Source organism: Stenella coeruleoalba (genome assembly GCF_951394435.1).
Source record: "Stenella coeruleoalba genome assembly, chromosome: 15".
NCBI classification, from domain to species: Eukaryota; Metazoa; Chordata; class Mammalia; order Artiodactyla; family Delphinidae; genus Stenella; species Stenella coeruleoalba.
Window position 1 is genome coordinate 62,491,298 of NC_137161.1, and position 16,778 is coordinate 62,508,075.

At 42.8% G+C, this 16,778-nt stretch overlaps 1 long non-coding RNA gene across 4 annotated transcripts in view; it reads left to right on the plus strand.

Annotated features, from left to right (window-relative positions):
- Positions 1-16,778, plus strand: part of LOC307197603 — an 847,911-nt gene that overhangs the window by 239,455 nt on the left and 591,678 nt on the right. For all 4 annotated transcript variants that reach the window (XR_013831461.1, XR_013831462.1, XR_013831463.1 and 1 more), the window contains exon 2: positions 6,817-6,933. This is a non-coding gene — a long non-coding RNA (uncharacterized lncRNA). The remainder of the gene's footprint in view (positions 1-6,816; positions 6,934-16,778) is intronic.

Sequence of the window (16,778 nt, forward strand, 5' to 3'; positions counted from 1 at the left end):
CATGCAACAACACTGTGAATCTCCATGTCACTCTGAGTAAGAGAAGCCAGACACAAAGGAACACGTACTGTATGATTCCATTCACAGTAAATCCTAGAGCAGAAAAACTAATCACTAGTGACAGGTCTGACCACAAAGGGGCACGAGGACACTCTTTAGTGTTTTATATTTGATTGGGATGGTGTTATATGGGTATATACGTTTGTCAAAACTTATAATGGATACGTTTTGTTGTACATAAATTATACCTTCATGATGCTGATGTAAGAAGAAAAGTAAAGTAAATAAGGACAGAGTCAGGAAAGTAATTTTAAGCCTAAGTTTTAAAGAGAGGAGAGGGGATGACAACAGGAGAGCAGGAAGGGAGGTCAGTACCTGGGAAAGTCAAAGGCAGGATGGAAAGAGGTAGAGCAGGGGACATGGGGAGAAGTTCAGACCAGGAATGTGAACCCCTCCAAGGGCACTGAGGCCCCAGTGGCTTACAGGCCTGGCATCCCTTGTACTCCTTCCTACTCCTAACCAAGTCTCCCCACCGTCCTCTCCCACAGCACTCAATATTAAATTAGTCTGTATCCCTGACTATACCGTGACTCTCATTTTCTTAATAAGATGGTTAAGGGCTTCCCTGGTGGCGCAGTGGTTGAGTCCACCTGCCGATTCAGGGGACACGGGTTCGTGCCCCGGTCCGGGAGGATCCCACATGCCGCGGAGCGGCTGGGTCCATGAGCCATGGCCGCTGAGCCTGCGTGTCTGGAGCCTGTGCTCCGCAACGGGAGAGACCACAACAGTGAGAGGCCTGCGTACCGCAAAAAAAAAAAGATGGTTAAATGCTTTTTTATGGCCAACTTAAAAATATAAACTAGAAATACAGATAGAAAGTCAAATGGCTACTTACATTTAATTCATTTAGTTTATATGCCAGTTTCAATTTGTATATAAAAGAATAGGTTATTTTAGAACATGGCTTTTTTCTTACACTCCCTGTTCATGAAACAATTTCATTTGTACTCTATCTGTGCGTGGCGTCTGTGTCTCCATCATTCCCTCAGTCACCCAGAAGAGTTATTCTACTAGTGAGCACTGCCTTATGCTCACCCTAGTGGGGACCCATTTGTCTCAAGGCTGGCCAGCCCTGGACATGGCTGACAGGTGGGGGTGAGTTAGCCATTTGGCCACATGGCAGATTCAGAACAGGGGCCTGGAGAGTCTACCCACCCTAGTAGAAGGGTATGCACTCCCCTGGAGTGTATGTAGCATATCCTCAAAGAATCCTTCAAGAAAGTCCTCTCTGGCCAGTAAATTTGGCTAAACAGGTGGTCGCCAGAGGGGAGGAAGGTAGGGGGATGGATAAAATAGTTGAAGGGGATTAAGAGGTAGAACCTTTCAGCTATGAACTAAATAAGTCATGGGGATATAATGTACACATAGGGAATAGAGTCAATAATATTGTTACAACTTTGTATGGTGACAGGTGGTAGCTGGATTTATTGTGGTGGTCATTTCATAATGTAAAAAAATATTGAATCACTATGTTGTACACCTGAAACTAATACAATATTGTATGTTAATTATAACTCAGAAAAATTGGCCAGATAGATCACTTTCAGTTTTGGCCACACGGGGAATTTCACACATGGTCTGTGAAGCCTGAAGCTATCTTGGCAGCTACTCCTAGAATTAGTTTCTGAGTCTCCCCTAAAAAAGCCAGGGCCATGGGAAGAGCCCAGGACTGTCTGGTGGCCTGTTATCTTGTTATCTTACAACTAACTAACTAACTAACTTCTGAGTTTCTGGAAGCCAAACTCAGAAGAGGCTGTGGATGGAGTCTTGTGCCTTTGTGTCACACCCTTTCTGAATAAGTTATTTGAAGGCAGACAGCCACTAAGGATTGAATTTGTTTTGTTTGTTTGTTTTTTGCGGTACGTGGGCCTCTCACTGTTGTGGCCTCTCCCGTTGCGGAGCACAGGCTCTGGACGTGCAGGCTCAAGTGGCCATGGCTCACGGGCCTAGCCGCTCCGCGGCATGTGGGATCTTCCCGGACCGGGGCACGAACCCGTGTCCCCTGCATCGGCAGGCAGACTCTCAACCACTGCGTCACCAGGGAAGCCCAAGGATTGAATTTTTTTTAAAAAAATTTTAATATTTGTATAATCTTTGTTCAGAAAATCTGGTTTGGGGCATTGAAATCAGTTAACCATGTAGTTAATTTCAAAGAGTTGTAAATAGGGGGCCAGAAGACTGTAAGTATAATGTAACTGTAACCATAAAGCAAAGCTACACTAGACAGATACATACTTTTGTAAATGGCTGGAATTCTATCACAGGGCTAAAACCTCTGATAATAATAGCTATTGTGTTCATTAATTGCTCCCTCCTCTTACAAGTAAACACTATGCCCTAGACAATTTGTTATGGCCTGGGGATAAAATAGTTGACATGGCAGTCTTTATACCCCATTGAAATGACTGACTTATGATTGGGTTTCAAGATCCCAGAACACATCAGAGTATTTCATGCTCTTATATCTTTGCACCTGTTGCCCCCTCTGCTAGGGATCACTTTCTGCTGACACTTCCTCCTCCATTTGCCTGGCAAACTCCTACTCATCCTTTGAAACGCTAGTTGAAGCATTATCCCTTTTTGTGTAGTTTTCCCTAACATCTCCTTGTCACTCTTCCCCAGCCCTTGATAGAATTAACTCCTCCCTGCTCTATGCTATGCTGTACCTTGTAAGTGCTCCTTTTTCTATGCTGAATTGCAATTATTTTTATTTGTGTCTCTCTTTCTTCCACTAGACCAGGAGCATCTTTGGGAAGAAGCTGTGTGTTTTTTTCTACTTCTGTATCACAATGCCTGGCACATAATAAGCACTCAGAAAATGTTGCAGGGTGGCATTCTAAACAAATTCAACCTCTAGTCGTTTATGTTTGAAGCTTGTTTCTAGGAGTTCAAGGGTCACCTAGGTGACTGGAGTTCCACCTGTTGATTCCACTTCCTGTACCCACTCTGGAGTCTTCAGAGGGTCCCTTAAGCTAACTTTCCTTTGCTACCCCAACCAAGGTGTTGGTCAAATCAGTCACCTCTCCACTCCATTTACCTACCCCATGTTGATTTCTTGAGAATCTGCGGCTTTACCAACTCCTCGTGGCTGGAGAGTTGTCTCCTTTTATTCTCACCAGAAACCCAGTGGGGTAGACAAGGATTGTCATCCCTATCTGAGCTGAGATGAGAGGTTGAGCCGTTTGCCCAGGCTGTGCATTTAGGAAGTAGAAAGTGGGATTCAAAGTTGGGTTTTCTGATTCCAAATCTAAACCTAACATACTGTTCAGAATGAGAAGACTCCCTTGTCTATATGCCCAGCATATAGTGCTAAGTATTATAAAGGAGGTTAAGAAGGTGAGGTTCATTTCTTAGAGGAACAAACAGACACATTTAAAATGCAAGGTCAACATGGAGAATAGAGGAGATAGAAGAAGGGGAAGAGTAGTACCTGATGGTCAGGGGCTGGCCTGGCACCCACAGCTAGCCCTTGGTGCTCTCCTGTTGAACAATTTCACTAATGATCAACATGAAACAAGGCCACTCTGTTCCTGTAATGGAGCAAGACAAACACGAGACCATTCCACAATCAGGTCTGAGCACAAAGCAAGACCACTGTCAAAACCTTAAAAATGGCTAAGTATCCTTATTTCCTGCCTTATAGGAATGACTGCTGCTTCTTTATCAATTACAGCTTTAGCCCTACTTTGTTCCTCTGATCTCTATATAAGATTCATTAAGACACCTAATCATAGAATTGTCTCATCCAACTTCCTGACACATCCAATCCAGAGCAAAGCCCTGCTTCCTTGAAACCTCCCCCAAATCACACAACACCAGCCCCAATCCCACAGTGAGTTCTTGCTAATAGTCTCTTACTGAGATGCCCCATGTTTTCCCTGCTGTGCCATCCCCCTCACTGCAGTTGGTCAGTAAACCTAGTTTTGTCTGATGAAAGTGTGTTCCAGATGGTCTTCGATGAATGGGCACCAACAAAGGGGATAAGACTTGGTAGGATGTGCTCAAGAAACACCGCATGAGTGGTCCAGATAACTGTGAATCAAAGGATGCCACAGGAGACCTTTGGAAGTCTTTGAATTCCAGTTTCCCCCATTGATCTTATCTCTTCCTTTCTGAAAAACCTGGGACCTCTTCTTCTTTCTGTTAGTCATGGGGCCAGGGTGGAGATTTCTCAACCTTGGCTGCACATTGAAACCACTTGGGTAGTTTTTGAAAACACAGATACCTGGTTCCCAACTCCAGAGATCCTTGTTTAATTGGTGTGCGCTGTGGCCTGGGCATCAGAATTTTAAATTCCCAGGTGAGGCCAATGTGCAGACAAATTTGAGAGTCACTGGTAAAGTGTGATTTGTGTGTGCAGGTGCATGTGTGTCTAGAACAGTGTAAGAGGATGCGAATGTGTGCTGCTCATGTGTTTGTGATATCGTATGTGTGACAGTAGGAAGGTGTTTATGTGTATTGTGTAACATGAGGCTGTATGTGTGTGTGCCACGGTGGGCCATGCCTCTGTGTATGAGTGTGGGCCCTGTCTCTGCAGCCCTGTGGGAGAACAGGACATCAGATGGCCTTGGGGGCCAATTGCAACTGCAGGTGATTGTGGGGAAGTCAGCAGAGGGTGTCTATGCCAGGCTCTTTGGCAGTGAGGGAGACTTTGTTAACTGGGGAGCTGGGTGGGGGGAGGAGCCCCAGTTAGCAAGGCATGCCTTGATCAGCTGGTAAGAGCCTCTGAAAACCCAGCAGTGTGGCAGTCAGGTACCAACGTGGGGAGGCTGTTCTTATGACTCCTGTCCTGATTTAATGACTTGGCAGGAGGGCATTGGGAAAAGATGGACAGCAGGATTCTTCTTTCTTTAAAAACTCATTTCTCCAGGTAATTTTGCTTAGAGCAGTGGTTCTCAAACTTCTGAATGCATCAGAGTCACCTGGAGAGCATGTTAAAACACAGCTTGCTAGGCCCCCATTCCAGAGTTTCTCCCCAGATATACAGAATCTGGAGAGATGCCTGAGAGCTTGCATTTCTAACATGTTCCCAGGTACTGCCGGTGTGGGGGGACCACACTTGGAGAACTACTGGTTCTCACGTTTCCCCTGCTCATTGGAGCCAGCTGAGAAGTTTAAAACAATTTTTTTTTCTAGTCCTTATCTTGGACTACTGTAATAAGAATATGTGTGCACATGTGCCTGTGTGTGTCCCAAGTAATGGGAGGTTTCAGAAGTCCCCAGGTGACTCTAATACTCAGCCAGGGATGAAAACCAGCCCAGCACGTAAGCTTCATGAAGGTGGATGTTTCTGTCTACTTCTTCTTTTGTTCACTGGTGTATCTCCAAGTGCCTAAGAATTGCCTGTCTCCCAGTCGATGTCCAGTAAACATTTGCTGAATGAATGGTGTTTACTCACCAGGGAGCAGCTCTCCAAGACTAAGAATTATCTGATAATTCAACATTGATCTGAGCACCTCCTGTAGGTAGGGAGGTGTTAAGAGTAGTTTTTTGCAGCTCCATATTGAGGTCCACGGCCTGCTGGCTTTTTTGGTGAGGGGCGTCCAGAGGTTGAATAGCGTGGGTCTGTCTTCTAAAGTTCCAGAGTTCAGAACATTCATGTCCACGTATGTGACCAAGATGTTAAACTTTTTAATCCTTTAGATGCCAGGAAAAACAAATCAGTGATGAAGAGAGAATGGACCAGCCACCATCAGCAACTCAGCCCTGTGATCCCAAGCACCCTGGCTGCAGTGACAGGGATATGCTACTTCCAGTTCAGATTTACTCCTGAGGAGTTGGACATGATTTGTGTCATCATGACACCCTTGCTGTCAGGGCTCATGCCTCGCGCTTGGACACCTAGTTAGAGCTCAGAGCTCTTTTGTCATTATTTATTCTGTTTATTCCTTACCAAATGTATTCAAAACTAGATCTTGACGGTGCTGGATGTTAGAAAAAGGGGCAAATCTAAGGAGGAGGTGCTATACCAAGGGCCTCTTTTTAATGAGAATGTCTCCTTACTGTATTCATTCAGCAAATATTCTTGAGTGTTGTAATGTGCCAGGCTCTAGGAGACAGGGAAAGCGTGTGGGCAGGACAGCACTGTCCAGTAAGACTGTGATGATGAAGGCGTTTTGTATCTGCACTGTCCGCTGTCCATGGTGATGGCCACTAGTCACATGCAGCACTTGGGCACTTGAAATGTGGCTGGTGTGACCAAGAAATAGACTTTTGTCTTATCTGAATTAATTTATACTTAAATTTCAGTAGCCACATACTGTTTAAAATGGCTGATAACTAATAAGGACCTACTGTATAGCACAGAGAACTCTACTCAATACTCTGTAATGGCCTGTATGGGAAAATAATCTTAAAAAGAGTGGATATATGTATATGTATAACTGATTCACTTTGCTGTACACCTGAAACTAACACAACATTGTAAATCAACTATAGTCCAACAAAAATATAAAAAAAAATAAAGTGGCTACCATATTCAACAAAGCAGGACCGGTGGGTGAGAATGGCATATCATCTAAATATATGATGATGACATTTATTAGGTGCTTTGAAAGAGAAATGGAGAGCTTATATCAGAGGCATGGGACCTCATGTGGGGAAAGGGGAAGGCTTCCCTGGAGAAGTGAGGTTTGGGATCTTTCAATTGTGCCTAGAACTTCTCCTCAGTGGGGGCCCCCCTTATATCAATGTGAGGGATCAGGTGCTGTTTCATTGTACATCCCTTTAATTGACCTTGCTTTCTTCTCTTTCTAGGACAACTCCTACCACCTCCTTGCTTGCTCTTTAGCCCCAGAAAAGTATCCCAACGCAAATAAACGCATAAGAGGAGCCCCTAGCCTGCCAACACAAGCATTTCATGACCATATTCAGGTAAGTAAAAATTAAAACTTGCATCATGTATTATTTAGTGGTTATCATATTACATATGCAATTTGTGTCCTGCTTTTTAACCTATCATAGTGTGAATATGTTCTCACATTATTAAAAATTCTTGCTGGCTATCGTATTTTCGCTGGCTATCATAATTGTCCATCCTGTGGCTGTATACAACAATATGTTTCATCAATTTCTTACCTTTGGCATTTGGGTGCTATTTTCTTCTATTGCTATTGTAAATAAGGCTGTGATGAACATGCTTGTGCAGAGATCTGTGTTTACATTTCTGGTTATTTGCTTAGGGTAGATTCTTACAGGAGAGGAGGATACTGAATCAAAAGTTATGAGGTTTTTGATCTTAAGGGTTTTCAATCCACATTGCAAAATTGCTTTCTAGAGAGTTTGTATCAATTTATAATCCCTTCATCAATGAATGAGAATTCCAGTTATTTTGCTATTCTCTTTTAAAATCACATCAAACATGTCTGCATGTTGCTACAGAGACTTTATGACCATTACTTGTAGTGGCCGCATGAAGCTTAATTGCAGTGATGTGCTGTAATCGTCCTCTCTCAAAAGAGGTTGCTAATTTATGCTGTTTGTGCTGGGCTTTCCCTGGTCCTGCCAAATGGAGCGCCTCCGTCAAGTCACAGCTGTTTGGAATCCATCTGGCCCTCCAGGGCTGTTCTGTCAACTTTCCACATCAAGGGCAGCATTTCTTAGGCATGTACTTTCCTTTAATGATATTCCAAGAAGCAGGGGTTTCTTGGAGCAAAATCCAGCCCACATCGGCAACGTGGGTCTTTGGCTAGACAAAAGGTGTCTCAACTAGGGCATTCATTTCTGCCTGATGCTTGTTGAAATGGATGAGCACTGGAATGGGAGTCAGAAGATTTGGGTTTATACCTGACATTTTTTGGTGACATCCTGTGTGCCCTAACTACCAGTCAGGGATTTTTTTTGGTTTCAATGGACAGAAACTTAACTCCCACTACTTAAAAAGGATCGTTTATTGTTTCATATAAATGAAGATATCAGGGAAATTAGTTTCAGATATGGCTGGATCCAGGGTTTCTAATAACACTACAGCTTTGATTTTGCTCTCCAGTCTCTTCGTTCTGCATATCTCTATACTGGTTCAATTCTCAGAAGACTGTCCTCTTATAGAGGATCACAAGATGTGCTCTCAAATACCCTAGTACAAGAGTCAATAAATAATGACCAATAAGCCAAATTTGGCCTGCTGTCTAATTTTTTAAACAAAATCTTATTAGGACACAGCATGCTTATCCATATATGTATGGTTTCTGGATGCTTTTGTTCTAGAGCAGCAGAGAGTTCAGTAACGATGACAGAGACTATTTGTAGCCTTCAGAGCCTAAAATATTTACTATCTGGCCCTTTACAGAAAATTTTTGCTGATACCTGCTCTGGTAAAAAGGTACTAATCCGCAGTCTCAGAAATTTCTCCATGCTTGATCAATTATTAGCTCTCCAGCTATCCCCTCATTCTTGGTTTCATACTACAGTTTTTACCTAACCTCTTGAATCCAGGGACCTGTTCTTTGGAACTTCTAACTGGCTTGGACTATAATCAGTCTAAACTATTTTCCTTAGTTCCACCTGCTGCAAGAGGGGGTATGTGTGGTCTGGTTCCCACTCCCAGTCATACTTCCCAGCTCCTGCCGGTCAGGAGGAAAGGTCATCTAGACTGTCTGCCCACCCCAGGGGTCCCCAGTTGTCCTTTCCCGTGTTATGGGGCAGCTTCAGCTGTGAAGGCAGCATGGCTGCAGGAGTCTAAATGCTTTTTATTCATGAGGTTGTTGAGTTCCTGAAAAATGGCCTTTGGTGTAAGTCTTTGAATCTGATACGTGGCTTTGGAGGTTTCTTAGATCAGTGATTTTCAGACCCCATTAATGAATCAGACAAGAGTAGATTCCTTCTGTAAATTTATTTTGAGTGAAGTTCAACAGCAAAAATAGATAAAATAAGTGTTAGAAGTGTGTGTGTAGAAGTATCTGGTGGAATCTTAACTGCCCTTCAATCTCATTCCTCTTTCCCCCAGAAGTCCTGCAGTCCTACCCCTAAGGTTAGGATTAAGTTAACCTTAATCCTAACCTTAACTAGAACTCTAACCTTAAACCTAACCTCAACCTTAACTCTAACCTAACCCTACTGTTAACCCCAACCCTAACATGACCCAAATCGAACCTAACCTTAGCCCTAAACCTTAACCCTAAACCTAAATCTTAACCTTAACCTTCATCCTCAAAGAAATCTAGGACTTTGAGTTTGATAGCCATTGTCTTAGAAAAACTTCATTAGCCATGCTATTCAGTGGGATTTCCTGGTAATTTTGCACTGAAAGAAGTTAGTCAGAAGCTCTATCAAAAAGGAGGGATGAGAAGAGTTATATTTACAATTTAAAAGGAAGTGCATTGATCACTGGAAAAGCTTACTGTTGCCACAGACACTCTCAGGTAAATAATTATTTTAAGCAAGTGACAAACATGTTCCCTTTATATCAAGATGAAGATATCATTTCTGCCTCGTTTTCAGACTGTCTGTAGAGCCCTCATGTTGGGGAGAAGTGTCTGTTTGTGTTTGGGGTCATGCTGGAATGGAAGGTTATTTCTCTGAATCCTGATTGATGCTGGTAGGACTACCTGGCTAAATTCATGATTCTCTTAACATCCAGGGTCAACAAAATCCATGTAAATGGAAACTATAGGGAGGGAAAGAATATATTTGAGAAGGTAGAAGAAAGGAGAGAAAAGGATGGGTCGGTGGGAAGAAAGGATGGGAAATAATCAAAGAGAGATACTAGGTCCCAGTCACTAATCTCATGCTGCAGTCTGGTCAGATCAGTCCTCTGCTTTAAATTCTTCAAGGGCTGCCCAGTGTCTACAGGATAAAGGCCAGGTTCCTTGGCAGCACACACAGTGCGACAGTGTCTTGTACCACCCTACTCTGGATTCCTGTATTTCAGTGCTATGTTTTTATGAAGTTTCCCCAATGTATCATGCTGTCCTACTTCTGTGTTTGTCCATGCTGTTCTCTCTTTCTGGGATGTGCTTACTCTTTTTAGCTGTCTGGATAGATCCTCCATCAGGCTTCCCTGACCCCCCTCCGTGCTCCTCCTCTGTGCCTCAGGCTCACATGGATCACAGTACTCTTTCCTTCATTCAGCAAGCGTTTGTTGGGCTCTCCTCTGTGCCAGATGCTATGCTAGATGGTGAAGATTAGCAGTCAGTATACCATCTCAATCCCAAGTAGTTGTGGAAACAGATAAATCACCAGGAAATTACCCAACCGCGCTGTGGTATGGGAGATCTAAAGGGCTGTAGGCTCCTGGAGGAAGGCAGCTCCTCCAAGCCTGGGACTGAGTGCTCCAGGAGGGCCAGCAGTGTGATGAAAGAGTGTGAACACAGAAAGAGCTTGAAACTTCGAAGGCGTGAAAGCAGTTTAGGAAGATTTAGTCTGTGGAGAGAGTTAGGCAGGAGCCAGGTCATAAAGGGCTTTGCCAGCCATATTGAATATTTGGACTCCATCCTTAGAATTGCAGGGAAACCACTGAAAGTTTTAAGCAGGAGATTCACATAATCACATCTGTACTTTAGCTATATTTCTTTTCTTATTTTCTCTTATACTAATAATCTCAGTTAATGTTACTGGAGGATACCACAAGAAAGCTATTATGTTGAACCCTTTATATAGATTATCTCAGTTAAGGCTTGCTACTATCTCATAAGATAGATATTGCTGTATAAGATTATTATTTCATCATGTATCAGAGAGATTAACTAACTTGTTAGAAGTCATGCTTCTAACCATTAGAATAATTCTGCACTTCATAATTATCAAAATTGAGATATTCATAGTCACCACTTGAGAGAACTCAGAGTACATTTACTTACATGATCTTATTTATCCACTTGATATTCTTAGAACTCTTGGAAAGACTTAAGACTATCATGACACCGAGGAAGTGATTTGGCCAGGTCCTCCCAAGTGAGGTCTCAGTCTACCTGGAAACTAGGCTCTTGAGGATTGATCTTATATTTCATTAGTCTCCATGGTTTTGGCTCCACTGCCCAGAAAGCATCTGGCTATGAGGGTTGTGGTGAGCACATGGCTACATGACTCTCTTCACACAGAGAATTGAAAGAATAAGGTTTTTTCTCATTCTTGGATGAGGAGCGTGCTAGATGATGAGATGGGTCAGGGGAGCCCTGAGTCCATCTCCATTGTTGTGCTTGGTGTTGTCCCTCCAGTCAGAAAGAAGATATCTGTTCTGGTTGGAGGAACAGAGCACCTTAGGTTTGGGTTTGTGAGACCTGGTCATCTGTGAGTTGTAGTGGCTGCTTTAGGGAAATCCTCTTCTTTCTTCTTTTAATTCCTTCTTCCATTTTTCTGTTTTCCTTCCTTTTTCCATTTTGTTTCTTCTGCCTTCATCTTGTTCACCTATACCAACATCATCACCACCAACAAACACATCAATATCATAATCACTGTTCATCATGGTCTTACCATTGAATTGCATCTTCTACCACATCAGTCTTCATCATCATCATCATCAACGTCATCATCGTCATCATTAACATGATCATCATCAGCAGCAACATCTTCCACCACATCAACATCTTCCACCACATCAACCTCAACACATCATTGTCTCATCATGGTCTTGTCTTTGCATCATTACTTTTGGCATTATCATCACTGTAATTATCGTCATCATTGCCACCGTCATCACTCCCTTTAATGTGCCAGGCACTATGCTCAGCACTTTATACACAGTATCTCAGATCATTTGCAAAGCTAACTTTTGTGCTTGATTATCCCCATTTTACAGATGACAACCCTGTGTCTCAAAGAAGTGAAGTAATTGTCCCAAGGTCCCAGAACAATCACCACTATCAACATTGTTTCTTCTATAAAATTGATTTGTTCTGTAGGCACCAGAGGTTTCAGTTTATTTTTAGGAATTAAGGAAATTACAAGGCTGAGCTATTATTCTCTGTTAACTGGGGCTGCTATGAATACAATGAAGGAGATTTGGGGTTTTTATTCTCTGGTGACAGTTGTTCCCTGATTCAGAAGAGCTGTTCTTCTTTTGATTAGTTGTTAAATTTATGTTTATGATTATTATTTCTAAAGGGACATTTAGAGTTGAACTGTTTCAGATAATAAATCAGAGCCATGATTCAAACCAGGATTTGCCTGATTCCAAAGCACCATGCTATCTGACTTCCCTTGGTGATTATGCCAAACGTAAGTCCTGTGATTCCCAGGCCCATGGTTATCTATCTCACTAGCACACCTTGTTTGGCCCCCTGGAGCATTAAAGTACTCTATGGCAACAGTTAACTCCAGGAAGCCCTACCTGAATGGATGGTATCATTTCCCAAACTCCTTTTCCCTTCCTTAGTCATCATCCAGCCCTTTTAGGAGATAGTGTAATATTGTGGGAAGACGGATGGGGAGTCAAGTCCATGTTCTAACACTACTGGTTGCCTGACTTGAAATAATTTACTTCCATGATACTGAATTTATTCTTCATCTATAAAAGAGAAATAACACCAACTACTTCATAGCTGTGAAATTTAAATGAGAGTCCATGTAAACTGTTTGACATGTATTAGATGTCAATAAATGTTGACATTAACTCATCAAAATGAACTCACCCTTCCTTCTTTTTCCCTGCAGTACTGTGCTAAATGGCTAGTTGAAATCCTTAATATATGAGAGGAAGAGATAAACCTGATAGACCTGAAATGGTTCAGTCTGTGGCTAGCAGAGGGTCCTTTGGCAAGTCAGCTAGCTTGGCTAAGAATTATTTTCCCTATTCCTTTAACATCCAGATGTCAGCTGTTCACTTATCCTGTTCTTTGAGTCCCATCCGCCTCTTCTCAAATGAAATCCACTCACACAAGAGCCAAGCAGAATTTACTGAAGAGGTTGTAGGGGAGACAGAGCAATAAGTTTATACCACATCACAAGCAAATTGAAAATTTCCCAAGTGTCTTACTATTACATTATGTCTGTATTTTTCTTCCCTGACACCCAGTGCAGTGTTCTGGATCCTCAACAGTTATCAGAGCAATTCTTCTCTGCCCCTAACTTGGAAATTCCACTCATAACAGTACTTGACAAAATAAAAGAACCCAAGGTTAACTGTGGTCACCATTTATCCAGGGCACTTTGTTGTTCTTCTTTTGTGACTTTTGCATAACTTTATGGCCTCGTGCTCTACTTCAAGCTGTTAATCAGTGTCTCCTAAACACATACAGTGCTTTCTCCATCAGAAGTTATCATGACAGTGGGTAAGTGTATAAAATCTTGCTTCACCTCATTACATGTGAAATGAGGGTGCTGGTGGATTCCAGACAGCTTCATTGTTTAAGTCTGTTTATACTCAGTAAATTATGGGTTTTGGGCCCTTTTGGGGAAGAGAAATCTCATGGTGGTTTCAATATTTGTTTAAACATAAGTTTCAGAGTCAGACCCTCCCAGGCTTAGATGTAATTTCATTAGAATTAGAGCTCAATATCCATTATTTCTGTATGGTGTCCGTGCCTATTTTTGTGCCATGTAGACACATACGAATGAACTTTGGAATTTAGCCCCATTTATGACCTTATTTCTGCTTTTATCTCTCTGATCTGTTCATGTATGCTCATTCATTAATTAAACCATTAATTACATGCATATTTATAGGGTGCCACCTATGTGCTAGGAACTGTATTAGATAATAGAAATATGGGGCTTTACAGTCTTATGTTTGTGTGTGTGTGTGTACATGAATCAAATAATTACACAAATAAAATAAGGAGAAAATTGTGGTATGTGTAAAGGAAAAAAAGCCTGTATGAGGAGACCTGTCCAGTTGGAAATGTCAGTTAGGAGCTGCCTAACCTTCTTGCCTCCGTTTCCTGTTTTGAACCCTGACCTCTCTCTGGACTTAAATTTTCAGTTCTTTAGGCGGTCAGAACAGACTCATTATGTGTTCTGGAGGTGGGATGATGAAAGGCACATGAATAGATGGATACAAATAATATAAGAGGCAAGTTCAAGAGGCTGAGACTAAAGAAGGTACTCATCTGGAGATCAGGGAAAACTTCCTAGAAGAGGTGATGCCTCGGCTAAGTTTTGAAAGGCAATTAGGAGAGCTAGACAGGTAAAACAGGGAAGGGGAGGAAGGGTGGTCCAGGCAGAGGGTATCATGTGAGTACAGGTTCAGGGAAGAGACACATTGTGTTATAGCGGTGTGTGTGTGTGTGTGTGTGTGTGTGTGTGTGTGTGTGTGTGTGTGTGTGTGTGTGTGTGTGTGTTGTGTGTGTGTTGTGTGTGTGTGTGTGTGTATATGTATACAGGAAGTTTCACATAATGGGAGCATCAGTGGTGAGCAGTGAGGCTAAAAGGGCCGCATCAGCCAGCACCTCCCATCAGAGCTGAGCTCCACATAGAGGATAATCATCGAATTCTATAGAGGAAGCAGGACAGGCTCCATCACCCCAGACACTCCCCTGCTTCCTTCCAGGCATCTCTTTAAACTCTTATTTGTTGAGTTCCATTTCCTCATGGCTCTTTGTCCAAAGATCTCTCCCTGCTTAGCCAGGTAATCTGGCCTTTCTCTGACAGTAACAAGGATGTGCATCTTGGCAGAGAGTGCCCGAATTGGCCAGAATTACTCCAGGGGGTGAGACAATGGCTAAGTGTAAACCACACAAGAAATATTGAACTTTGGGGGCCAGCGAACAATAATATGCCACTTTATTCCACTCCTGCCGGAGGTTTATATATGTTACTGTCACTTCTATACTGTTCTCTACCACTGGCAATTTTCTCTCAATGTAATTTTTATTTCCCAAGGGTCTACCAAGGTTAAAAGTGCTGGAAAACAAATGACTATTCTTTTGCCAAGGGACAGTAAATTAAATTAACTCTTGGTGGTGGCCAGCTCTGGTCAGAACTATATGTAAATAGGTGAAATCCCTCAAGGCATTTCTGCAAGTATTAGTTGTTCATTCCAGATGTTGACCATAATATGAGAGGTCATGAAGAAAATTCTGGGAACAGGGGGAGGAATTTCTGCCTGGTCTTCCATTGTACTAGCTAGCTTTCTGTAGCTCAAGCAGCACTAGCCCATGAAAACTTTTCTGCCAGCTTAATGAGTTGAGAGTCTGAGGGTGAAGCTATTCTTTGTCCCATACGGACAGTGAAAACAGCAATGGAAGGGTTAAACCCTATTGCATGGGCGTTGGTTGGCATCGTCTCAGGCTCTTTCCAATCAGAAAACAGTGAAATTTGCATACTGCTCCCTGGTTGGCCAGCATCAATTATATCAATAACAGGCTCCTCCCCTCAGGATTGGGGTGTTCCTAATGAATTTTACAGAGGGAGGATCTCTTTTGAGGAACGTTTATAGGACAGTGGAGCCCTCCCACTGAGTGGTACCATGTTTATGGAAAATACAATGGCCCAATATACTAACTTGGTGCCTTTGGTTGGCTTTTCAATATCGGAGGATTACAGAGGATTGTTTCAAAGTAACAAGTCCCAGAGCTTCAGTCCATTCCCTGTTCCCTTCTTTTTCATCTCCAGTGCCAAAGAGACTCAACACTGGCATTCCTCTTTAAGCTACTACCACCCACGTTATCCTTTACTCCGGCTACCAAATGATTTCTGGGCTGTCTTCATAATTTATAGCCTGTTTCTATGCTTGTGAGCCCACGTGAATGGCTCATTAAATCAAGCCCTTCAAGAGAGAGACTTTAAAGAAGGAAAAGGGGGCTTATTTATTGAAATACAGGAGAGAAGGTAGAACTTGTCCCAATATCTCAGCCTTGCCTCCATTCTGCCATTCCTGCCCCAGGGCAGAAGACCCTCACAGGTCCTGGCAAGTCTATCCCTGGTCTGGAAGTTGCTCTATTAATGGCTCCATTACTTAGCCGAATGGTTTACAACTTCTCCTGAGGTATCCTGAGCTTGTTGAGAGAGGTAGAACTCGGGAGGACTGGCTGAAGCACATTCGGTCCATCTACCCCAAGATAGTCTTGAAAAAGACCCCTGGGGATTTTAGGACCACATTATCTTGGCCCCTGTAGAATTGTTTTCCTTTAAATTTCCCTTAGACACATGTTCTTGGCTTTCACCAAAGGCTGAAACATTGCTTCAGGGAACCCAATATTATTCCCATCGTTGAGAGTTTTGCCCATTCTACCTCTCCGTGGTCCCTGCATGAAAATGTTTTAGAATTAAATCCAGGTCCTCATGCACAGTGCTGCCAAAGGAATACGTGGAAGCTTATATCAAGCCAGCATTTGCTTGCCATGATGTTTTCCTCAGCTGTGTCCTCTTGGAGGAAGAGAGCCTTCTTCCTTGCATTAAGGCGCAGTCAGCTTGCCTGCTTCCAGTCACAGGGCAGCTTATTTTATTGCTAAATTGCATGCAGACACTCTGTACTCAACAAGAGGAGCCTGCCCATGGAAGGGGTGTGTGTGGAGGAGAGGGTGTTGAGGGGTGGTGAGCGGTGGTGTTCCTAGCTCTCCCGAGGCACTTTATAGGTTAGTGGTGGTCCTTGCCCAGGAAAATGTCTGCTCTCCCTATGGAACCATATAAGGGATGAGGTTCCCTTGATGTCTTGACTGCCAGGGGGCTCAGAATCAATTGGCTTCACTGGCATAAATATGCAGGGTTGAGATGTAAGTCTCTGCATTATATTTTACCCAGTCTTATCCTAGCATCTGAGTTCTAATTTTGCATTTCAATTTTACCGGATTGGTATCCTATATACTGTTTGGCAATAAATTTTTAAAAAATGATGCTGTGGCGAA